The sequence below is a fragment of the Cololabis saira genome, chromosome 5, assembly GCF_033807715.1.
Source record: "Cololabis saira isolate AMF1-May2022 chromosome 5, fColSai1.1, whole genome shotgun sequence".
NCBI classification, from domain to species: Eukaryota; Metazoa; Chordata; class Actinopteri; order Beloniformes; family Belonidae; genus Cololabis; species Cololabis saira.
The window spans coordinates 46495611-46521148 of NC_084591.1; positions in this window are offsets into that span (position 1 = coordinate 46495611).

Here is a 25538-nt window from a genome sequence, read left to right on the forward strand (position 1 = left end):
CTACAGAGAAAGTCTGTGGAGCAGAGGAAGACCTTCTGCAGCTGTAGAAGTGTCCGGTGTCTGTCCTCGTGGTCTGGTGAACCAGGTCCAGCTGCTGTGGGTCTGCTATGTGCGGTATGTCCCAGCCTCTAGGCAGCTTAGGTTTCTGTGTATCTAGGTGTGGTGGTGCTGAAAGACGGGTTTTTATCAGTGTCAAGTGTCTTTGTTTGTTTCTGGCTGGCTGCCAGTGGAACAATACAGGCGTCACCCACACACCAACACATGCTGACACACAACACGACGTGGACCAGGACCCTGGACTGATGGAGCAATGGGCTAACTTCAGGCTCAAATTTGGGTTATCAGTATCACAAACAGAGCCTGGCCATCCGTCCAAGCGTACTCCTTTCTGATACAATGAATCAGCCTGGTTCTTTTGGACTGGATTCCGATTTTCCAGGAAGTTACCACCCACCGTGTATTTACTGGACTGGCTAAATATCCTAATTCCAGGCATTACGACTGAAACCACACCTGAAACCAGACCCAGTGGCACTGAAATCTGGAAACAGTGGCGGTAAAAGCGGGACCAGCGGCGCTGAGACCAAAACCAGTGGCTCTGAAACCAGGTGCTAAAACCAGGTGCTGAAACCAGGACCAGCAGCGGTGAGACCAACCGCTGAAACCAGTGCCAGCGTTGCTGAAACAAGAACCAGTGGCTCTGAAATCAGGTGCTAAAATCTGACCCAGTGGTGCTGAAACCCAAATCAGCGAAGCTGAAACCAGACCCAGCGTTGCTGGAACCAGTGGTTCTGAAACCAGGACCAGCAGGGCTGAAACCAGGACCAGCAGGGCTGGAACCAGGACAAGCAGTGCTGAAACCAGGACCAGCAGGGCTGGAACCAGGACAAGCAGTGCTGAAACCAGGACCAGCAGAGTTGAAACCAGGACCAGCAGAGTTGAAACCAGGACCAGCAGAGTTGAAACCAGGACCAGCAGAGTTGAAACCAGGACCAGCAGAGTTGAATCCAGGACCAGCAGTGCTGAAACCAGGACCAGCAGAGCTGAAACCAGGACAAGCAGGGCTGAAACCATGACCAGCAGGGCTGAAACCAGGACCAGCAGGGCTGAAACCAGGACCAGCAGGGTTGAATCCAGAACCACTGGCACTTTAACCCGGACCAGCGTTGCTGAAACCAGAACCTATGGCTCTGAAACCAAGGCCAGCGTTGCTAAAACCAGTACCAGGGGGGCTGTTTTAAATGCTTTTTATTCTCGTTTTGAGCAGCATGACTTTTCAGAGAAGATAAGTCAACTCAAACATTCACTTTTCCCAGTCAATGAGATCACAATACTTGAGATGAGGTGGTTTAGCTATTGTCAGGCACTGATGTGAGAAAAGCCGCAGGTTCTGACGGTATATGTGGCTGTACACTGCATCACTGCGCTGTGCAGCTTAGTGGTGTTTTTACATTTATTTTTCAAACAATAGTAGATTCTTTTAAATATCCTGACATTTGGAAAATATCACATATTGTGCCACTACCAAAGTGTAGTATCCCTAAACAGCCTAATGATTTCAGGCCAATTGCCCTCACTTCATTGATTATGAAAATCTTGGAAAAATTAATTAAAAATGAGATTCTCACTGCCATCGAGGGTAAACTTGACCCTCTACAATGTGCGTACAGGCTGGAAAGGGTGTCGAAGATGCTAAGATTTTTATTCTTGACACCTTGTACAAACATTTGTAGAAACACAATTCCCATGCTAGACTGTTGTTTGGAGATTTCTCCTCTGCTTTTAACCACATGCAACCTTGTCTTCTAACTGAGAGAGTTATTTCTGATTTTAAACTATCAAACCAACTTGTTTTATTGATTTTAGATTCTTGACCAACAGACAGCAGATGGTCATTGTGAATGGTTATTTGTCTGACATTGTTGTGACAAATACAGGTTCACCATAAGGGAGCGTAATGTCACCTCTTTTTGTTTTCAGATGATGCTGTGCTGTTGTCTCTCCTTCAGAGTGCCCAACATAACCATGGTGTGGCTCTCCTTGCATTTGTAGACTGGTGTAAGGACTTTTTAGAATTGAATGCATCCAAAACTAAAGAAATGTTGGTAGATTTTAGACGTAACAAGCAGGCCTTCACTGAGAGTGTCATAGATGGAGAGAAGATTGAAATTGTCAGCTCCTATAAATATCTGGGCACTGTGTTTGACAACCAGCTTAAAGGAGCCGTCTGTAAGAAATGGCCAAAACTGGAACTGCAGTCACTTTCAAAATATTGTTGAGCGGCGTGTACCCTCCCCCTCCTCCCCCCGACCAGAGGTTGCCAGGTAGGCTGCAGAATGCAGCAGGAACGTAGGCTGCCATGGCTGCCATAATTAGAGTCGAGCTGGCAACCCGGATGCCGAAACAATACTGACTTCGTGATTGGGAGATAGGTGGAGGGTGGAGCTTCAGAAACAATACTGACTTGGTGATTGGGAGATAGGTGGAGGGTGGAGCTTCAGAAACAATACTGACTTGGTGATTGGGAGATAGGTGGAGGGTGGAGCTTCAGAAACAATACTGACTTGGTGATTGGGAGATAGGTGGAGGGTGGAGCTTCAGAAACAATACTGACTTGGTGATTGGGAGATAGGTGGAGGGTGGAGCTTCAGGCCAAAACAAAAAATGACAACATAAACATCAGTTGAGGGCTGCAACTCCTCTTTTTAAACTGGAATATCCTGGCTTGAGTGCTGTTGTCAGTGACATAAGTATTTGAAATGAACATGATATTTAAATGTCTGTTGACATATCGGGGTCATTTTATGATTCGTTTTATTATTGCTCTTACATACAGCTCCTTTAAATTTGATTTCAACACTGAAGCACTGGTCAAACGTGGACAGCAGAGGATTCATCTCCTTCGTATGTTGAATTCTTTTTCAGTGAATCCAGTGATTCTCTGTCGTTTTTATCAGTCCTTCATGAAAGCCTTTTAACTTATTCTTTTATTTGTTGGTTCAACAACCTGTCACTCATGGACAGAAACAGTTTTAACAGTGTGGTGAAAATCTGTTCCAAGATTATTGGACTCAAGCAGAGAGACCGGGGGCCTGTACTACGAAGCGGGATTTGGGGTTAGCGAGGTAACTTCAGGTTTAACCCTGGGTTTTCAGGACTACGACGGTGGTTCACTTCTTACCGGGGTACATGGCCATGGTAACTTATGCTGAACAGCTAACCTGCTCCGGAGCAGGTTATGTTCGAGATACAGATCGCCGGGTATAAAAGCAGCGCCCACTGACCAATCAGCTCTCTTGGAAAATGGCATGCCCTTTCGAAGAGAATCCAGTGGAGCTCGGTGCGCGGATCGTGAGAGGATCCCTCCGAACAGAACGCGTATTCAGGGACCAAAACCCCTTTGCTTTCCCTGATGACTACCTGTATGAACGATCCAAAAAAAAAGGGAAAAAAGAGGTGGAGGAGAAAATAAAAAATTAATCAATCAAGGAATAAATAAAACAAATCATCACCCAAAATCCGATGTACAGTCAATCCAAAACTAATACCAATTAAATAAATAAATCAAGAAGAAATCAAAAAGAAGATGCATTTGTAAGGGGATAGCAAAAAAGGGATTTTCAATTTCGTCCCTCGAAAATTCTGAGAAGTCACTTTAAAATACTAAATACCCCCCTCCTGAAAAAATAAAAAATAAAATAAAATAAATAAAAAAACCCAATTCTTTGGTACAGCATCAGCACAAGTTATCGGTCAACAACAATAGTTATAGAACCAATATATACAGGACTGTCTCAGAAAATTAGAATATTGTGATTTTCTGTAATGCAAACACAAAAACAAAAAAATGTCATACATTCTGGATTCATTACAAATCAACTGAAATATTGCAAGCCTTTTATTATTTTAATATTGCTGATCATGGTTTACAGTTTAAGATTAAGATTCCCAGAATATTCAAATATATGTTTATATCCCTATGAACTTACACATTTATACAGTCAGCGATCTTTTGCCAGCTGTCTTTCCTGCATTTTGCAGCTGCAACTGTGTTGCTTTTTGCCTCTATTATATGCCTATACTCATCACATTTCCGTAAAATTATTGTTTGCTCTTCGCTACTGAAATAAGCGGCTCTGACAGCGGACTTCTCCATGCTTGCGATTGGTCATGCGCTGAAAACACCGCCCCTTTTATGTGCACGCGCTCATATCCAGATTGGAGAAACCTGGGTTGATATACCGAGTTGATAACCACCGTCGTGTGACCGCTTAGCGTGATTGCAATTGTCCGGGTTAGTGAATCTGGATAAGGAAAAGATATCCTGGGTATGTTGAACTTGCTTCGTAGTACAGGCCCCTGGGCTCCCTATGGGAACAACAGGTTTTAAGGAAGACTCAGAGAATTCTGGAACTTCTGGGCACGTCTTAGAAAAATAATTTTCGCTGCTGCCTTCAGGACGTCATTATGCCCAACATGTTTGTAAGGGTAATCGCTTTTCCAAGTCTTTTATCCCCTCTGCTGCCCGGCTATTAAATTTATCCTTATGAATTTGTTTGGTATGTGCATTTAGGTACTGTGTACCTTCTAGGAATGATATTGTCATGCTGAGTGTCATGCTGTGTTTAATTGTATATTTATTTATTTTTTGGAATTGTTGTGTTAAACATTTTACTTGCGTGCATGTTTTTGTTGCTTTGTGCAGTTACGGTTATTGTTTGAAATATAACTTTTTCCCTGGTTTGAGTTTGACATGCAATGACCTTTTGAGTTGATTAGACACAGCTGAACATTATTAAGGCAGTGAACTGGACCTAGACTGACAGCTGCACCGGCCAATGAGCTACTGCAGGCTGGCCCCCCTAGACCAATGGTGAACCAGGGGAGGGTTTCCTTCCCACCTAGATATTCAGAGAGAGGCATTCAAGCTGAGGAAATGGACTGATGGACAGAGGCCCACAGGAACCCGGCTAGTTGGGGGGAACCCGGCTAGTTGTGGGGCCCCCAGTGGACCAGACAGCAACGCAGCAGTGTGTTGGAGGCCTTTGGACGCTAATGGCAGAAGTAGGAACTTCTGCCTAAAAGCTGTGAGTTTCTCCAACGAATACACTGTCTGTTGCAAGCCGAACCACTTCGTGATAGCCGAATGAAATGTCCTGTGGTTGTAGGGCAGATTGCTGGCTATTCTTCTTTGTTCCAGGGTCAAAGAGTGTCGACTGGAGGTGTGTAGCAGAGGGATTCCTGTTGGCATGGGCCTGACTGCTGTGGATTCAAGAGGGGGCGCTGGAGGACAGTCTTTGAACACGACAGTGAGCCCCTGAACGGATTGACTTTGTGACTGTTTATTTTTAACCCTTGCCTTTTAAGGATTGGCCATTTTAAGAGACATTTTCCCCACCCTTGATTTATGTTAACAGTCTTTGCACAATAAATGTTTGTTGCTGCACCTTGTGTTTGTGGGTTATTAAGTACTGCTCACCCTCGAAGAACTGAAGTATTTCCTTGGGGACTTGGGTTATTGTATTACCATAACTTTATGCAACCACCCCTTTGACAATATCATCCGGTCTTTGTATAGACTGTTTTCAATTAATTCATATATTGGTATCAGCACTTTTTAATGCAACAAATTGCAGGGTTTTTGCACACAGCTGCCAACTTTCTCTCTGTGTTTCTATTGAATGTGTTATGTGTGTGTTTGGGCGCGAGCTGGCGACTAAAATTGCCCTTCAAGAGATTAATAAAGTTGTCTTGAAACCAGGACCCCACATCACTGGATCCGCTGCTCAGCAGAAAACATCCACTAGAAACTGTTATGGTAGTTCCTGTTTTATTTTGAAGCCCGTGTCTTTGTGTTTGAGTTCTCTTTTGACCTTCCTGTTTCCCATCTGTCCTGATCGTCTGCACCTGTGTCTCGTTAACCCTTGTGTATATCTGCTCTTGTCTTTCCCTTGCTCCCTGCTGGTCCGTACTGTTTCCTCCCTCCGTGTTTCCATGTGTTTGTAGGTTTTTTTTTTGCTATCCTATTAAGCAGCGCTTTTTGTTTGATTTAAATAAATCACTGCTTTTTTTTTTTTTTTGGAACTCCTGCCTCCTGCTCTCCTACATCTGGGTCTGACCAACCACCTTTCCCTAACAAAACGGACCAGCCCTCACGGACCCAGCAGGAGAGACTTTTGATTGGTGGGAATTCTTCTACCAAGTGGTTAAAAAAAACAAGGCCCTATTGGCAGGAGCCGGAGTCCCCCTTCTGGGGAACACGCCTGGCTCGGGGGGGCCCAGGTGTGCTCAGCCTCAGGGGAAACGGCGGCAGCAGCCCCAGCCTGTTCTGGTTCCCGAGGTGGTGCCAGACGTACCCGTCCCTGTTGCAGTAGTGGTCCCGGATGCACCCGTCCCTGTTTCTGTGGTGGTCACGGACGCACCCGTCCCTGTTCCAGTGGTGGTACCGGATGCAACCGTCCCTGTTCCGGTGGTGGTCCCGGATGCACCCGTCCCTGTTCCGGTGGTGGTCCCGGACGGACCCGTCCCTGTTCCCGTGGTAATTCCCGGACACACCCGTCCTGTTCCAGTGGTGGTCCCGGACGCACCCGTCCCTGTTCCAGTGGTGGTCCCGGACGCACCCGTCCCTGTTTCCGAGGAGGTCCCGGGCCGTATGTTTGACACCCCTGGTTTACAGCATGAAGCAACATTTAATGTTGGTGATGACATCAGAAATAACCGTTTACCAGATGCTAAAGTAGTGACTGATGACAACTCGTCAATCCCCGTCATTACTCAAAAATGTGTGTTTATATGTTTCCCGCTGAGGTACATCAAATCGCTGGTATAGTTGTCATGGATGTGAAAGCGTGATTCGTGTTTCTACGTCTGTTCCTCGTAGTTGAGGGTCCTTCATCCTAACTTGTACCGTCACCTCATGTGCACCTCCGCAAAAACACAACTGTCCATTCTGACATGTGAGCGAGGGTTGTACCGCTGAGCACTTCTAAGCACATGGAGGTCATGGACCAGAGATGAACATCTGAACTACTTCAGAGCGGCCAACATGATACGTTGGAGCTCCTCCCTCATCAGAGCATTCCCTCCACTTCCTGGGAGCGGGGCCTCAGCTGATGGTGTCTTGGTCACGTAAATCAGTCTATAACTTAATACTCTGTATCATAAACCACAAGCATCTTCTGGGCGTGTTTCCGGCAATGAAAGTAACTAGAACAGAGGTTTGTAGACGTTAACAGATCCAACTCTGTGAGACTAAAAAACTGCTGGTGGCCATTCTGACTTGACACTAACCTGTTCATGGTCTACAGAGGATTTCATGGTGTAGCAAGCAGACCTAAATGTTGCAAAGTGGGAGTCTAAAACCATTTTATCTAGACTTTTCTATCCTGACACAGGAAGAATCAAACATCCTTAATGAAAACACAGTCCTGGGAGGATGCTTTGATTTCCACAGAGGATCTGGAGCAATGTCCCTCCTGCAACTGAGGTCAAATGTTGGTAGCAAATATGCTTCAGCATAAGAACAAGAGACAATCATGTGGACCAGACGTAATGCTTGTAAAGGTTTTCTTGTTAGTTTCCATTTGTCGGTGAAAACATCATCTGGTCATGTGAAACAGAAACATGGGAACAGGCCAAGCTTGATTCTCAGAGACCTCAGACCAGCAAACACCGAATTCAGTTCAGTTCCAGTTCAGCGCCAAATCACGGCACATGTCATCTCAAGACATGTCAACAAAACAGTTCAATCGTTTCAAGTCAGTCCAATCGATACGAAAACCGATAAAACAACAATGACCATTATTACTTCACCAAGGAAACCAATAGATCAAAACCTTTTCTTGTGGGGGCACGTTGGTGCAGCAGGTAGTGCAGCCATCTCACAGCTAGACGGTCCTGGGTTCAATTCCCGCCGGGGACGCTGTGGGCGCTGAAGTGCGTGTTAGTTCCCCCATGACTTCAGCACCCACACCCTGGGTGGGGTTGGTGAAAGGGCCTTTCTGTGTGGAGTTTGTATGTTCTCCCCGTGTTCCCTTGGGTAGCTAATGTGAGCTACCCTCACAAAAACATGCACACAGTCCTGGGCTACACATGCCCCCTCTGGCCAACCGGGGCGCCACATGGGGTGGGGAGGATCTGGCCGGAATAACGTGATCCTTCCACGCACCACGTCCGGTCAGAGAATCCTCACCCTGTCTGGTGAAAAGAAGCGGTCCGTCACTCCTCAGGATAAGAAGGAGACCTGAGCTCAGTGTAGGGCCCTCAGTGTACTTAGGTATGAGCACTGGGTGATGAAATGGGTAAAAAATTGGGGATAAAAAAAAACAAAAAAAAAAACAACCTTTTCTTGAATCCAATCCCCCTTCCTGATCCAGCACCGGGCGACTGGAAAGAAAACCTCCCCTTTAACAGGAAGGAACCTCTGACAAAACCAGACTCAGGAAGGACCAACATCCACCTGGACCGGTTGGAGGTTGAGAGGACAGGAACAACAGGAACACCTGCTGGGAAGAAGGGACACAGGTTCATAACAACAACAATGTACAGAGTGAGGGGAGGTGCATCATGGGAGGTCTCCCAGCAGTCCAGGTCTATAGCATCATCACTAAGGGATGTGTCAGGGCCGCTGATCCTTCCCCAACTATAAACTTGATCAAACAGGAAGAGTCCCACCGGTTTCTTTGACTGCAGACGTTGTTCTCTAGTGACCTCTGCTGGGCCAAATGGAGAAATGAAAATGTACTTCATGGTACCAAAATACGAGCGATGATAAGCATTTAGACCAGAACCATCATCCTCTTCCACTGTTTTACATATGAGGATGTAAAAAGACCACAAGATCTTAACCAACTTCCAATCTGGGTTAAGGAGGCTGACACCACCTCCACCTTTAAAACCAAACTTAAAACCTTTCTGTTTAGTAAAGACTATAGTTAGTGTCAGTAAACCTCTAGTTAGTGTTTAGTAAACCTCTATTTAGTAAACCTCTAGTTAGTGTTTAGTAAACCTCTAGTTAGTGTTTAGTAAACCTCTAGTTAGTAAACCTCTAGTTAGTGTTTAGTAAACCTCTAGTTAGTGTTTAGTAAACCTCTAGTTAGTAAACCTCTAGTTAGTGTTAGTAAACCTCTAGTTAGTGTTTAATAAACCTCTAGTTAGTGTTAGTAAACCTCTAGTTAGTGTTTAGTAAACCTCTAGTTAGTAAACCTCTAGTTAGTGTTAGTAAACCTCTAGTTAGTGTTTAGTAAACCTCTAGTTAGTGTTATTAAACCTCTAGTTAGTGTTTAGTAAACCTATAGTTAGTGTTAGTAAACCTCTAGTTGGTGTTTAGTAAACCTCTAGTTAGTGTTAGTAAACCTCTAGTTAGTGTTTAGTAAACCTCTAGTCAGTGTTTAGTAAACCTCTAGTTAGTGTTAGTAAACCTCTAGTTAGTGTTTAGTAAACCTCTAGTTAGTGTTAGTAAACCTCTAGTTAGTGTTAGTAAACCTCTAGTTAGTGTTTAGTAAACCTCTAGCTAGTGTTAGTAAACCTCTAGTTAGTGTTAGTAAACCTCTAGTTAGTGTTAGTAAACCTCTAGTTAGTGTTTAGTAAACCTCTAGTTAGTGTTAGTAAACCTCTAGTTAGTGTTAGTAAACCTCTAGTTAGTGTTTAGTAAACCTCTAGTTAGTGTTAGTAAACCTCTAGTTAGTGTTAGTAAACCTCTAGTTAGTGTTAGTAAACCTCTAGTTAGTGTTTAGTAAACCTCTAGTTAGTGTTAGTAAACCTCTAGTTAGTGTTAGTAAACCTCTAGGTAGTGTTAGTAAACCTCTACTTAATGTTAGTAAACCTCTAGTTAGGACTAGAGGAGGTGAAACCAGGATTAGAAGACCAGGAACCAGGACTACAAGAGTAGGAACCAGGACTGAAAGAGTAGGAACCATGAATAGAGGAACTGGAACCAGGATTACAAGACTAGGAACCAGGTGTAGATGAGCTGAAACCAGGACTACAATAGTAGGAACCAATACTAGAGAAGATGAAACCAGTACTACAAGAGGAGGAACCAGGACTATAAGATTAGGAATCAGGACTCTGTTTTCCTGTTAAAACCATTTCAGATCTCATACTTGAAACACATTTTCAGCAATGAAACATCCTTTTTTACTGCGATGTGGCTCTGATGGATGATGGTAGCGTCGACGTTCCAGGTCAAACAAATAGGGATATAACACTTGTGTCGTCTGTTGATCATACCCCAACAGGAGGCCGTCAGAATGGAGATGGTCCATTTAATCAGTGGTGAGTGTTTCCACCAGAGACCGTACCATCCATCACAGCAGTCCACACAAAGTCCACACAGCAGTCCACACAAAAACATACAAAAGATTACAATAATCACAAATCAAAAAGGGTGAAAACATTCACCAGAATTCCTAAAATAATAAGTTAAAAGTAAAACAAAAGAAAAGATTAAATAACCAAACAAAAACATCAAAATCTTAAGTAACAATATTTGCTATAAAACAAAGGAACCAGGTATGAAACAAAGAGCGCAGTCTGAACGCACCTGAAAAGGATGCAGCACCTCAGCACCTCAGCAGAGGCCACTAATTCACTCCAGATGGTGACCAGCAGTCGTGAAATCATTTCTCTTGTGTGTGTGTGTGTGTGTGTGTGTGTGCGCCTACATGAGTGTGTGTGTGTGTGTGTGTGTGTGTGTGTGTGTGTGTGTGTGTGTGTGTGCGCGTAGGTGAGTGTGTGTGTGCGTACGTACGTGAGTGTGTGTGTGTGTTAGTGTTAACCAGAGAGAGCCAGAGACAGTTAGATGGATAGAGGGCCAGGCTCAGACTGACCTTAACCAGATCAATAGTGAAATCCAACGACCACCTCTATGATCAGGCAGATTGCTGCTCGTCTCCTTTGGTCTTCAGAGAGAACATGTGGTGGAAAAGCAAGAAGATACTTGCACTTGTGGGCGTGTAACCCGAGCCCATGATGGTGGCAGACTCGCTGCAGTCGCAGGGTCAGTCACCTCAGGATTAAATGACTCCAGCAGGAGAAACTGGACTCACTGGGAGCGACTGGGATTCACTTAGTGACACTGAAGAAAGCTCAACCTTCCCAGAACCAGCCCAGCTCTTCTCTGCCTGCACGTCTGGTGCTCATTTATAAGTTTCTTATCACATGCATAGTTATACCAGCACAACATCCATCCATCCATCCATCCATCCATCCATCCATCCATCCATCCATCCATCCATCCATCCATCCATCCATCCATCCATCCATCCATCCATCCATCCATCCATCCATCCATCCATCCATCCATATATCCATCCATCCATCCATCCATCCATCCAAAGTTATGCCAGAAAATAGAGACTATCAAATATTGACCAATCAGAAGAAGGGGTGGGGCTAATTCATGCCAATGAAGGTCAAGTACTCAATACCGAGTCCAATGACACCACCCACGACTATCTATGTCAAACCATTCAAAAGTTATGGCAGAAAGTAGGAACTATCAAATATGGACCAACCAAATGAAGGGGGGGCGCGCTTTTTGGCGTCTAGCGTCGCCACGGTAACGCTTTTGACTGACAAAAATAATGCGCGTCGTCGCAGGATGGAGACGCACATTTTGAGGTATAACACACCTGGGTGCACGTTACGGTTCAGGTATTAACTGCCGAAGGAATGGCATTAATTCCGCCAATACAAAATTACACGATTAATTCTAAATGGCCAACTTTCTGTTGGGTTTGGGCCATGGCTCCAAAATACTTTTCTTTAAGTTGCCACATGATACAGGTGTGTACCGATTTTCGTGCATGTACGTCAAACCGTATTGTGGTACTTGAGGCACAAAGTTTTCTAGGGGGCGCTGTTGAGCCATTTTGCCACGCCCATTAATGAAAACCATTAAATATCACATTTTTCGCCAGGCCTGGCTTGGTGCAAAATTTGGTGACTTTTGCGGCACGTTTAGGGGGAAAAAAGGCCCTCATTTCATCAGAAGAAGAAAGAAATAAAGAAAGAAAGAAAGAAAGAAAGAAAGAAAGAAAGAAAGAAAGAAAGAAAGAAAGAAAGAAAGAAAGAAAGAAAGAAAGAAAGAAAGAAAAATTCCTACAGATACAATAGGGCCTTCGCACTGTAAGTACTCGGGCCCTAATTAAAAGCAAGGTAAAATATAATAAAGAAATTAAAGTTTACAAGTGAATTTACACATGAAGACGACATGTAACGATGAACACAATAATAAAACCCCGGCTGTGGGGTCCCTGCTCCCCCAGTTCAGAGGCCACTATGGCATTGAATGCTGACCTATGTAGCTACGTCACTTACCCAGCCCCCCCCACCCCCACCCCCCAGCCCCTGAGGATGGTGTGCAGGATGTGTGTGACAGCATCCATTGCCATCCTCACCACTTTATTAGGTACAGCAGGTGTACGTGACAACATGGCTGGTGGGTGTACATGTCGTACATACACCTCCCTTTGCCTTCAGAACAGCTTGAACTCCTAGTGTCATGATTACCACGGTGCTGACATGAAAGAAGTTGCTGCCAATTTGTTGGCTGAACATCCAAAATGAGAATCTCCTGTTCCACCACATGGATGGCGACCTCACGACGATGGAGGCCCCTACGGTACAGTCAGCTCATGTCACCAGTCTGAGATGACATGGTGCAGTATCCTTGGTTCCATGCTTTCGCCACCCACAACCATCAGAAACCCCGGCTCGACACAAAGGTCTACGTTTACAGGTCTGCTGGAGCCCAGGAATGTAGCATTCAGGTATGGTGACATGGACTGGAGGAGCAGCAGTGGTCTCCATCTTTCAAATGGATTTGTATTCTTTTTTTCTTTTATCTCCCTTTTTGGGGGGTCATTTTCTGGTTATTTTGCTGTTGTATTGATCCACTGCTCTCCCTAGGTGGAGACATTGTTCATGTGTATGGTTGATTGTCTTATGTTGTATTGTTGTGGCCATGGTGGCAATGACGTTTCCCCTTTGGAGATTATTAAAGTTGAATCCAATCCAATCCAAATCTTCAAGCACCTTATGGCGCTTTTACACTAGTACCTATTCAGCGTGACTCGTCTCACCTTGCCCTCCTTTGTTTTTAGACACCCAGATGAGAAGTAGGAGGTTGGAGAGAAGCTGCTGTGACGTATTTGATTGTGTATCTAAACAGAGAAGACAACAAGACTAAAGATGTAGAACCTGGAGGAGATGATAGATGTGCTGCTTGTGTTCGATATCAAGTTAAAAAATGAGAGTGAGAGAAGCTTCAAGCGGCAACGCTTTTTAAAAAAATTTTGTTTGTCTCAGCGCTGCTGAAAAGTCATCTGGAGTCGTGAGCAGCTATGAAGAGACAGAGCTCCTGGTAGATCTGGTCGTTCCTTATCTCCCGTCTAGATCCCTTTTTAATTCTCTCCTCAGCACCAGGTTTATGAACATCTGACCCTCAGAGTTGGATCACCAAACAGACATTTTTGTGCTGCCATTGCCTGTCGAATAAAATGAAGAAGCCGCGAGTCGCTCTTTCTCTGATTTCCACCTCCTGACTCAGACGTCTGACTCCAACCCCCGACTAATCGGTGGCCTGTAATGTGATGACGTCAGGTGTGTGTGATCAGTAAGGTACAAGGAGGATGTTGCATCACAGGAGATGTTGAGATTCTTCAGCACGCTTAGAACCTCGACAGAGTAGCTACAGAAAAAGTATTACTCCACCCGCCTCCACCCCTAGTGGAAAAGCGCAAAACCGGGGCATGGCGAGTCAAGTCGCGCTGAGTAGGTGATAGTGGAAAGGCGCCATTATTGTCACCTGGAGCAGCAGCACATTCTACCTCATCAGAAAAGCCCAGGAAGCTCATCCCTGAGCTCACAGTGCTGCAGGGGGATGGAGGATGTTCCCTCCCCCGGCATCACCGTGGACTGTATCACCACTTCAGAGAAAAGAAGGACAGCATGAGGGGGTCGAGGAGCAGCTGACCTGTTGGCTGTCCTCCCGTCGGGAGCAGAACCTGACTGCTGCTCTGAAGACAAGAACCACCTGGATCGCTCTTCGTGTTGTTTTCACCATATTCTGATCCTGCCGTCTGAAGTGGACACTCATCCAACCAGTTTTTGTTTTTGTGGTTGGTCCAGTTTTGCTGAGTCTTCTCTTCTCTTCTCTTCTCTTCTCTTCTCTTCTCTTCTCTTCTCTTCTCTTCTCTTCTCTTCTCTTCTCTTCTCTTCTCTTCTCTTCTCTTCTCTTCTCTTCTCTTCTCTTCTCTTCTCTTCTCCATCTGCCTCTAGTTTGGACCTGTTCTGCTTCTGTTCTACTCCACCAGTTGATATTTTTTACTTTCTATCATCTCCAGCTAGTCTGTCCATCTTCCTCTGATCTCTGACCTCAGACATTTCCGGATGGCTGCTGCTCTATGTTGTTTGGGGTCATTCTCCATAACCCCTGCAGGTGGTTGTGGGTTAAAACCTCAGCAGACCAGCCGTCTGGCAACCATGCCATGTTTCAATGTCCCTTTTCTTTAAAAAATATTTGTATCCTGTTTTTTTTCCCCTTTTTTTATCACCCAGTGCTCTTACCTAAGTGACAGTCCTGGGCATTGCTCCCTCTACCAACCCCGGGAGTTCCTGCACTGAGCTCAGGTCTCCTCCTTAACTTGAGGAGTGAGCAGGCCGCATCTTTTCACCAGACAGGGTGGGGTTTCTCTGGCCGGACGTAGCGCGTGGACGGATCACGTTATTTTGGCCAGATCCTCCCCACCCCATCTGGTGCCCCAGTTGGCCAGAGGGGGCATGTAAATAAAGCACTGCCGAGGTCTTGGGAATTAAGTTATTAACAAAAGTAGGGATATCACCAGAGAGTCCTAGAGTCCTCCGACCATTGCGCTTGCCGGTCACGTGACCTCCCTGAAAATAGCCACTTTAAGGGACACGCTAATCCAAGAACCAACTCCACTATTGCAGTTTAGTGAATTTTATAAGTGTGAATACTTTCAAAACAGAATTTAAATTAAAATTCAGAATTAGAGGCAGGCGATATTCATAAGCCATCAGTGAGTCCTCCCTCTCTAATTATTTTAATCCCCAATTTTTTATGCATATTATCAGTGCTCCTACCTAAGTCAGTCCTGGCCATTGCTCCCTCTACCAACCCCGGGAGCTGCACTGAGCTCAAGTCTCCTCCTCCTGAGTGAGCAGTTTATTTTCACCAGACAGGGTAGGGCTTCTCTGGCCAGATGTAGCCAGATCCTCCCCACCCCATCTGGCGCCCAGAGGAGGCATGTATAGCCCTATGTTTTTGTGAGGGGCTAACAAGGGAAAACAGGGAGAATATGCAAACTCCATACAGAAAGGCCCTTTCTCCAACCCCACCCAGGGTGTGGGCACTGAAGTCATGGGGGAACTTAACACACACTTCAGCGCCCACAGCAGGAATCGAACCCAGGACCTTCTTGCTGTGAGACGGCTGCACTACCAGCTGTGCCACTGTCGGCCTCCTCTGATGGACTTAGTTGCCATTCTGGGGACTTGAACCTGGATCCTCCAGACCCAATCCAACCTCTGTAGCCACTAGACTACCCCATGAAGTCATGGAACATGTTCTCCTGGTGAGGCCTTCAGAGAGACGTCCTCACTGTGGACAATGCTTGTGCTGGAGAAGACAATATTCTTCATTTCTAACCCTATAAGGTTAATCATCGCCTCAGTGACTTGTGCGAAAATAACCGAGTCAAATTCCATGTCTTGTCTGACCTGGCCAAATCAACATGATTCTGATTCTTTATTTTTTTTTTTATTTATTTATTTTTTTTTTTAGGGCTCTAGTGGCCCTTTATTGAGATGCAGACTGGAAATGGGTAGCAAAGGTGCGCGGGCTGGATTCGAACCCGCGACCGCTGCAGGAGGAGGACTGTAGCCTCAGTATATGAGCCGCTGCTTAACCCCCTGCGCCACCGAGCAGCCCATGATTCTGATTCTTTATTCAAGTTGCAGACAGGAAGGGGGTAGAGAGAGAGAATGGGGATGACATGCGGGATTCCAACCTGCGACCGCTGCAGGAGGACTGTAGCCTCAGTATATGAGGCGCTTGATTAACCCACTGCGCCACCAAGAAGCCCACAAGTTAAATTTTAGTGCAGTTAAACATAACAGAGCCATTCAAATTTACTCCAGCCTGGTTGTAGTTGCTGGACTTAAGTCCTTCATGCAACCGCCGCTGGAAAACTGCACCAAAACGTAAAGGTGGCTTCAGGGTCGAGTTGTGGTTGTCGTGTTTGTTCTTCCTTTGATGCTGGCCTTGCCCTTGAGCAACACCAGTCCCCCCCCCGCCCCCCCCCCCGACTCCAGCTGCTCAACATGAGCAGCTGTTGTCCGTGTGCTGGTCCAGACAGGACAGAGAGCAGGTCATGTGACCGCCGCAGGGCGTGTGTGGTCACTGTGTGTGTCCTGAGCAGCTGCTCCTGCTTTGCACTGCAAAAACTCAAAATCTTAACAAGAATATGTGTCTTATTTCTACTTAAAATGTCTCATTTTTATTCAAAAAAATCTCATTACACTTAAAACAAGAGTCATTACCAGAAAGATAACTTGTTATTTGACAATTTTCACCTGTTTCAAGTAAATTTTCACTTGAAATAAGTAGAAGTAGAGATTTATCTTATTTTATCTTGTTTTTTTTTCACTAATTTCTCTAATCTCACCGTATCGTGAGATTAGTGTATCGTTACACCCCTAGTAACAGGTAACCTCACCCCCTGAGTTACCTGTCTCACCTCCCTCCCCTGCGGGTCCTGGATGCTGGGGCTCCTGCACGCGTCTCTGCTCCTCCCAGGTCGTGTGTGGACTTCCTGCGGTGCAGAACTGTTTTTTGATATTTAAGGACTTTTGTTTGACGACTCCCACCTCTATCTTCCGCCACACCTCCACCACAACACCTCCATCTGCTCCGTCTCTGAGAGGACGTGAAGAAGCCCGAGGGGCTCCGGGGGCAGATGGTGGGGGGCAGCAAGAGGTTATCTCTGGTGGCTCAGCGGAACAGTGTTCTTAAAAAATAGTTCATTTCAATTTTGTGAAGGAACTAGAAACATGAAATAAATATTTGTAGTTTAGTTAGTTTATTTATTTAGCAATATAAGAAAATTGAACAATAAATGTAAAAACATTGAAATAACATGCAAGGAAAGGAAGAAGCCTGGTGGCTTATATAGAATCATTTCCATATACGAATAAAAAACAAAACAAAAGCTACACAAGGGGGAGTAAACAAACAAAAAACACAAAAGAAAATGTAACTCAGATTAAATAATAAACACTACAAAGATGAAACAATAAGAAAGTTCTTTAAATTTCACAGTCAACCTTCTGGTGAAGTGAATGAATGAATGAATGAATGAATGAATGAATGAATGAATGAATTTTTTTTTTATGTATATAAAAATTAAAGTAAAAATAAAAAAAATAAAAAAAAGATAAACATTTACATCTATATATTTACATATGTTAAACCTTCTGGTGAAGTGAATGAATGAATGAATGAATGAATGAATGAATGAATGAATTATTTTTTTATGTATATAAAAATGAAAGTAAAAATTTAAAAAAATAAAAAGAAACATTTACATCTTCATATTCACATATTCCTACCCCTTTATAACTCTATGGATATACATTATTGCTATTATTATATCTACACAATATCCATATAAATATAATCTATATAAATACTACGTAAACATGCCTATTATTACATAATTATCCATATAAGTATATAGAACATATAAATATTACATAAATATTATATCAATATCTAGAAAATACAAATATTATATAAATCTATATAAATATACACTATATAAACTACATAGATATCCCTATAAATATATGTGTGCTACACACCCAATAAATATATAACATATATTACATAATTATAACTAGACCAGTGATTCTTAACCATAGGGCCGCGGCCCACACTTGGGCCGCGAGCGCCATCTAGTGGGCCGCGAAAAAAATTCAGTTTTGTACGTGTGGGCCACGAGGGCCGCGGGACTGCATAGCAACTCCCGACCAAATGAGGAGAAGAAGACCCTCAGCTAGCTCTAGGTGTAATAGTAAGAGAAATGGTGTGTATTTATAGAGTAAATCCTTCATTTTGCACAGAGTAGGTTTAGATCCGCCAGGATCAGGGATCGATTATTTGGGTCTGCGCCCAGAGCGAGCGAGCACGGCGTGATCATTTATCCTGACTCGTCCGCGCAGCCGGGGAGGTCGGTGCCGCTCGGGCGGTGGGCTCCATCGTTACTGCTGAAGGATGGTATATGTAGATGTGTCTGCTGGACTGGACTGTTGTTCGGGCTCGCAAAAGCATCGGAAAGTGACTCTGCTGCAGCGGCCAGAGAGCTGCGGGTTCTGCCCGGCCGTCTCAGCTGATCAGGCTCGGATGAAATCCGACAGGCGCAGTCCTGACAACTTATTAATGTAAATAAAACTTAGTAAGTAATTAGCTTGACTCTTACAGAGATGAGAAGCCTAACAGGTGGAAAGGGAAGTTCAACCCGGAATGGACAGATTCATCCTGGTTCAGTCTTCCCACTGGGACAAAACCAGTGTCTCATACGTTCAGAGACCGTGGCGTTCAAAGTGCGAAAGTAAAACGCCACTGAAACAAAACACAAAGTTTTTCATCAAACATATCCACTCAAGTCTGAACTGAAGTCACAGAAAATAAGCTGACCATCTTAAACATGTTTGGGTCCACATACAGCTGTGAAGCAGCTTTCTCCACAATGAACATAATTAAAACTAAATATCGTTCCAGGTTCACCAATGAGCACCTTCTCATGTGCATGAGAACCTGACACCATCCAGCCCAGATTTAAAGTCCTGGCAGGAGAAATTAGAGCTCAGTTCTCTCACTGAACGACAGAAAGTGAGGGCATAAGATTAAGGGGAAGAAAGAAAAACTGCAAAACTTTTAAATTGCTAAGATGTGTTTATATTAATTTATTATAAAAATGGGTTGAGACAATTAACAAAGAAAAGGGGAAATTCAAACTGCTGGTAAAGAAATAAAATAAGATAGCATTTGAAAAATAAAATAAAATCTTATTTATTTTATTTTTAAGAGAAAAAAATGTGTAATTGAAGTTACACATGTTAATGGGCAAATATGTACTTTTTTAATATAACAGTCAGATGCAGATGTTGATACAACTATGAGGCTACTTGAATATATATATATATATATATATATATATATATATATATATATATATATATATATATATATATATATATATATATATATATATACAGGGCTGCACATAATTATTTTGGTCTGGTGCTCAGAGGAGCCCCTGGATATGTGACTTGGGCCTCCAAAAACGCGGTGACCCGTCTCGCCGGATCGATAAAAGAGGGATGCAGGAATAAGTTATAGGCAAAAACGATATTTATTCACTTATAAAGATGAATGGCTCAATATGGTCCTTTACAAAGTTAATTTATTTCAATAATTCAACTAGAAAATGGTGTAAAAGTTAATTTATTTCAATAATTCAACTAGAATATGGTGTAAAAGTTAATTTATTTCAATAATTCAACTAGAATATGGTGTAAAAGTTAATATATTTCAATAATTCAACTTAAAAGGTGAAACTAATATATTACCTAGTCTTATTACATGCAAAGCAAGATATGTTAAACCTTTATTTGTTATAATTTTGATGATGGAATTGTTTATTGATTTCATAAAATATTCTCTAATTTATTTTTTATTTGGGGTTTTCATAAACTGTGAGCCATAATTAGAGAGCAGCAGCTGGCGCAGGTAACTGCTGCACGCAGTGACGGACACTGGCTGATTTATGGTTCCGCGTTGCACCAACGCAGAGCTTACGGAGTAGGATACGCGGGAGCGCGAACGTACGGTGCGCGTCGCCGCGTAACATCATGCAGCCACTTCTCGGCGGAACACACGTTTTCTGTTTGATTCGGGTAGTGGTTCAGTTTGGCGTCTCTTTGTAGTTGGTGGTGTTGGAACGCCAAAATAATTACTTAATGGCGCTTGCTTCTTGGACATTTTGACGAGACTTGTCGGGGTCTAGGTTTGTTCAGTAAAACTGATCCTTACCTTTCTCCCTGCGCAACCCACCGCAGCAACGGACGCGCTGTGATTGGCCAGCCCAGTACCAACTTTGAGTGGCAGTTCTGGGGAAAAGCTCTCCCAATAGATGTTTTAATATTAGTATTCTGGTCTGGCCACAACCAATAATATGAGCCCCAACTGTTGGTACGCAAAAGCGCTTCGCAGCACAAGATTGGCAGCGCACTGTGGATTTTGACGGCGCATGCGCTCTGGCGGCCCACTTATGTGCAGCCCTGTATATATATATATATATATATATATATATATATATATATATATATATATATTTATTATGATGTTCTGGACCTTCGCTGCTATACAGTGTTAATATTTAACGGGCCTCGGGCCACTCTGTACTGAAAAAATTGGTGGCCGTCCACACCGAGAGGCATCACCGACCACGACCACCAGAAGCATCCCCACAGAGACCCCCCCAACCCGGACAGACCGGGGCAGACCCCACACAGAAGGTGGAGCCCCCCCCCAGCTACCCAGGCCTGAGGGATCCCCATGACGACACCCCCATGGGCGGAGCAGGCACACCTCCCAGTGTGAACGACCCCCCTGAGGAAACACTGGAGCTAAAAACTAAAAGATTAAAAGAAAGTAAAAAATGCCTAAAAGTGTAAAATTTTAGAGAAATATATATAAAACTTAAGATGAATAATAAATAACATAAAGTAAAAAGTCACTAAAATGGATTAAAGTTTTAGAGATGATAAAAGAGCTAAAGAAGTACACACAATACATAGCTAAAAACACTAGGTAAATGAGATCAGATAAAAGCCAAACTAAAAAGGTGTGTCTTGAGCCTCCTTTTAAAAATATCAACATTCTCTGCGGCCCTGAGGTTCTCTGGCAGGCTGTTCCATAAAGAGGGGCCATAATGGCTGAATGCAGCCTCACCGTGGGTTTTGGTCGCGGTTCGGGGAATGGTTAAAAGGCCGGTACCAGAGGACCTCAGGGTCCGTGAGGGTTGATACAGTAAAAGCAGATCAGATAAATAAGATGGCCCAAGACTGTTAAGACACTTAAAAACCAGTAAAAGAACCTTAAAATCGATCCTGAAGCGCACGGGGAGCCAATGCAGCGATTTTAAAACAGGTGTAATGTGCTCCCGCCCTCTGGTCCTCGTCAGCACGCGAGCGGCTGAGTTCTGTAATAGCTGTAAGTTCTTAATACTCTTTTTAGGAAGACCAGAGAGCAGGGCATTACAATAATCTAAACGACTAGAGATAAAAGCATGCATCAGCACCTCCGTGCTGGCCTGAGAGAGAAACGGGCGGACTCTGGCTATGTTCTTAAGATGGTAAAAACCTATTTTCGTGATATTCTTTATGTGTGGAATAAAAGTGAGCTCAGAGTCAAAAATAACACCCAGGTTCTTTACACGTTGCGAAGGTTTAAAATCTTGTAGTTTTGGTAAAAGTTTCTCTCTCCGGCCTTCAGGACCAATAACTAAAACCTCTGTTTTGTCCTGGTTGAGCTGTAGGAAATTATCTGCCATCCATGACTTAATATCTGAAATACAGTTAAAAAGGGCATCAAGTGGCCCTGTGTCATCAGGAGACACGGCGATGTACAGCTGTGTGTCGTCAGCGTAACTGTGGAAGCTGATGCCGTGTCTCCTGATGACGTCCCCCAAGGGAAGCATGTAAAGGTTAAAAAGAAGTGGACCTAAAATTGACCCTTGGGGGACCCCACACTTAATTTCATGCATTCTGGAGGAACATGTATCCAAACTTACAAAGAAAGATCGATCTGTGAGATAGGAGCGGAACCAGTTAAAAACAGTACCAGAGAGGCCCACCAGGTGCTTCAGTCTGTTTAATAAAATGTGATGGTCTACTGTATCGAAGGCGGCACTAAGATCCAGTAGAACCAAGACTGTCAGTTTGCGGTTATCTAAATTGCACCTGATGTCATTTAAAATCTTTAAAAGGGCTGTCTCGGTGCTGTGGTTCATCCTAAAGCCAGACTGAAATTTCTCTGAAATATTGTTTCTTATTAAAAAATAATTTACTTGGTTAAAAACCAGCTTTTCTAAAATCTTACTTAAAAAGGGTAAGTTGGATACAGGTCTGTAGTTATTAAAAATGCTGTGATCTAAATTACTCTTCTTCAGAAGGGGCTTCACCACCGCCATTTTAAAGGCGGCAGGGAAGACACCCGTCTGAAGAGAGTAATTTACTATATTTAAAATATGTTCCTCAAAGAATTCATAAAATGTCTTTAAAAGTGATGTGGGAATGGGATCTAAAAGGCAGGTTGTTGGGTTTACCTGGGAGAAAACTCGACCAAGTGTCCTCGCATCAACCAGGGCAAAACTCTCCAGTGTTTCCTCGGGTAAAAGCAACTGTCCAGATGTGTTAAAAATGACATTTTGATGTGGTAAAAGACTGGACCTAATGTTGTCAATTTTACTTCTGAAGTGGTCTGCAAAATCCTCACAAAGATTGTCTGTTGGTGGTTGTGAGGAATTCTTAAAATGTACATTTGTTAAAAGATCGAAGGTGGAGAAAAGAAATTTAGAATTGTTTTTATTGTCTGTAATGAGTTTTGAGAAATGGGCAATTCTTGCTTGTTTGACGGTTTTATTGTAGGATTTGAGTTGATCACGAAATATCGTATATACTACATACGAAGTCAAACGTTTCTGTTATAAGTAAGATTCTTTATAACCTTCTCTGAGCTTTTGATGCAGCAAACACACAACTCTAGCCCTGCAAGTCGACGGATGACGAAGCCCACGTGCACCATAACAAATATGGATGATTTGCTTCCCAGGCTTCGACCTCACCGCATCCCACAGACACAACCTGCATTTAGGTACCACTTAACTCTTCACAAACCCCAACGCAGATGCCCTTCATGTGCAGTCTGCACATGAAGGGCTGCTCTCACCCTCACAGATCGGACACGCTGTGATGTCACCGCCTGAAAACTGTTTAAGAACTCTGTTTTTTAGCTTTAGTAGTCACCATTCCGTTGCTGCTTCCACCTGCCTCTGGTCTTCAGCAGGAGGGTGCCCCCTTATGATCCAGGTCCTGGTCCAGGTTTCTTCCCTCCTAAAGGGGAGTTTTTCTTCCCACTGTTTGGCTTAAGGCTTTTCTCCCACTAGGGGAGTTTTTACCTGCCATTGTTTATGTTCTGGGTCTCTGGAAAGCGTCTAGAGACAACATCTGTTGTATTGGACGCTATACAAATAAAATTGAATTGAACTGAATTGAACCATTGTGGGAGGAATTGACTCCGCCCACATTCCACCCTGATCCACATATGATCAAATGATTGGAATAAAAACTCCAGGAAGTCCAGGAAGTGAAGAACTCTGCGGGTTTCTCTGCCGGCCACTAGCGTCTGGATCCAGACCTCTGGTTCAAGTTACAGAAGCTAAAGTAGGTAACTTGAGGAAGATTAACTAAGGTGGGTGTGTTTAAGACGGGTTCTAGTCCTGTTAGTTCTCCTTATTTGCCTAATTCTGCAGTAACCTGGGTCAGCGGAGACAGATTTTTCTCACATGGCTTTTAAAAAACACTTTCAGGAAACTGTTGGACAACATCCCAGAGGGGTTGTCCACTTTTTTGATAGTTTTTGTCTGAAGAGGCCCTGGAATCCACCCACAGATGCCTAAACGACATTAAACTCTCTCAAAACCTAACGTTCAGTAAAACTGAACGCTTGTATTTGCTCCCTCCCTGCCCTCCTGTAGTCCAGAATCCTCTTCTGTCCCGGGTCTTGATGGCCCTCACTTTAACCAGGTAGTCAGAAATCTGGGTGTGGCTCCTGATGACACTTAGACAAAAGGATGTCATCGGGGTTGAACTTCCGGCAACCTCAACTCCCTGCAAAGTCATGTGGTGACCTTGAGAAAGCCGTTCATGCGTTGCTTAGTTCCCGGCTCCACTTTTGTAAAGCCCTTTATTTGGTACCAACCAAACTTTACTGCGTTGTTTGCGGTTTGTTCAGAACGCTGCTGCTCGCCTGCTGACAAGAACCCGGAACCAAGACCACACCGGTCCTGTCCTGTATTCCTTACACTGGCTCCCAGTTGAGTTCAGAATCCCCTTTAAGCTCGTGTTGTTTGGTTTTAGTGCCATAAACAGTGTTGCTCCATCTTTCTGAAATGAGGTTTGAAATTTCCATCCACCCAATTTCAATTCAATTCAATTTTATTTATATAGCGTCTAATACAACAGAGTTGTCTCTAGACGCTTTACAGAGACCCATACCCAGAACATGACCCCCGAGCAGTTATTACATAAACAATGGCAGGTAAAAACTCCCCTGGTGGGAGAAAAACCTTAAGCCAAACAGTGGCAAGGAAAAACTCCCCTTTAGGAGGGAAGAAACCTTGAGCAGGACCAGGCTCATAAGGGGGGACCCTCCTGCCGAGGGCCAGACTAGTGGGTCAGGGACGGCAACAGCACAGCAGGCAGGTGGAAGCAGCAACGGGATGACCAGGGGTGGGGACAGCAGGCCGGCACGCAGCTCCCGAAGCTCCGGCCCAATCATCAAGTCCCAGGTTGGGGTGCAGGGTCGGGGAAAGACTTGTGCTCCGTAATGCAAGCTACAAGCCACCCACGACCACCTGCAGGACAAAAGAGAGAAAAGGGAGGAGAAGGGGGGGCCAGCAGAGCCTCAGCAGGCCAACACTTGTCTGAGGTTCCACAGACGAGGTCCAAACAGTGGGGTGGTCCTATTAAGAACCTTCATATGTCATGATTATTTTTGTTGTCCATGTTTCTATTTGATTTTAATTGTGAAGCACTTTGGTCAACTTTAAGTGCATGAAGCAGTGTGACAGACTTCAGGAGCCATGGAGGTTGCACGTGATGGTCTAGTACAGGGGTCGGCAACCCGCGGCTCTAGAGCCGCATACAGCTCTTTAGCGCCGCCCTAGTGGCTCCCCGGAGCTTTTTCAAAAATGTTGACCTTTTTTTTTTCTTTTTTCCTCTTTCTTTCTCTTTTTTCTTCTTTTTTGCTTTTTTTCTCTTTTTTTCTCTCCTTTCCTTTTTAATCTCGACATTTCAACTTTTTTCTCAATTTTTTTTATTTTTTTCTCAACATTTCGACTTTTTTTCTCAACATTTCGACTTTTTTCTCAAGATTGTACTTCAACATTAATCTCGACATTTCAACTTTTTTCTTGAAATTATGACTATTTCCTCGACATTTCAACTTTTTTCTCAACATTTCGACTTCGACATTTCGACTTTTTTCCCGACATTTCAACTTTTTTCTCGACATTTCAACTTTTTTCTTGAAATTATGACTATTTTACGGAGCCCCTAAAGGGACACGGATTTTTTTTTTTTAATATAATGAGTTTTAAGCGTGCGCGTGAAACCTTTACGCGCGCGCGTAAAACCTTTAAGTGAGCATGTAAAGTTGTTTACGTGAG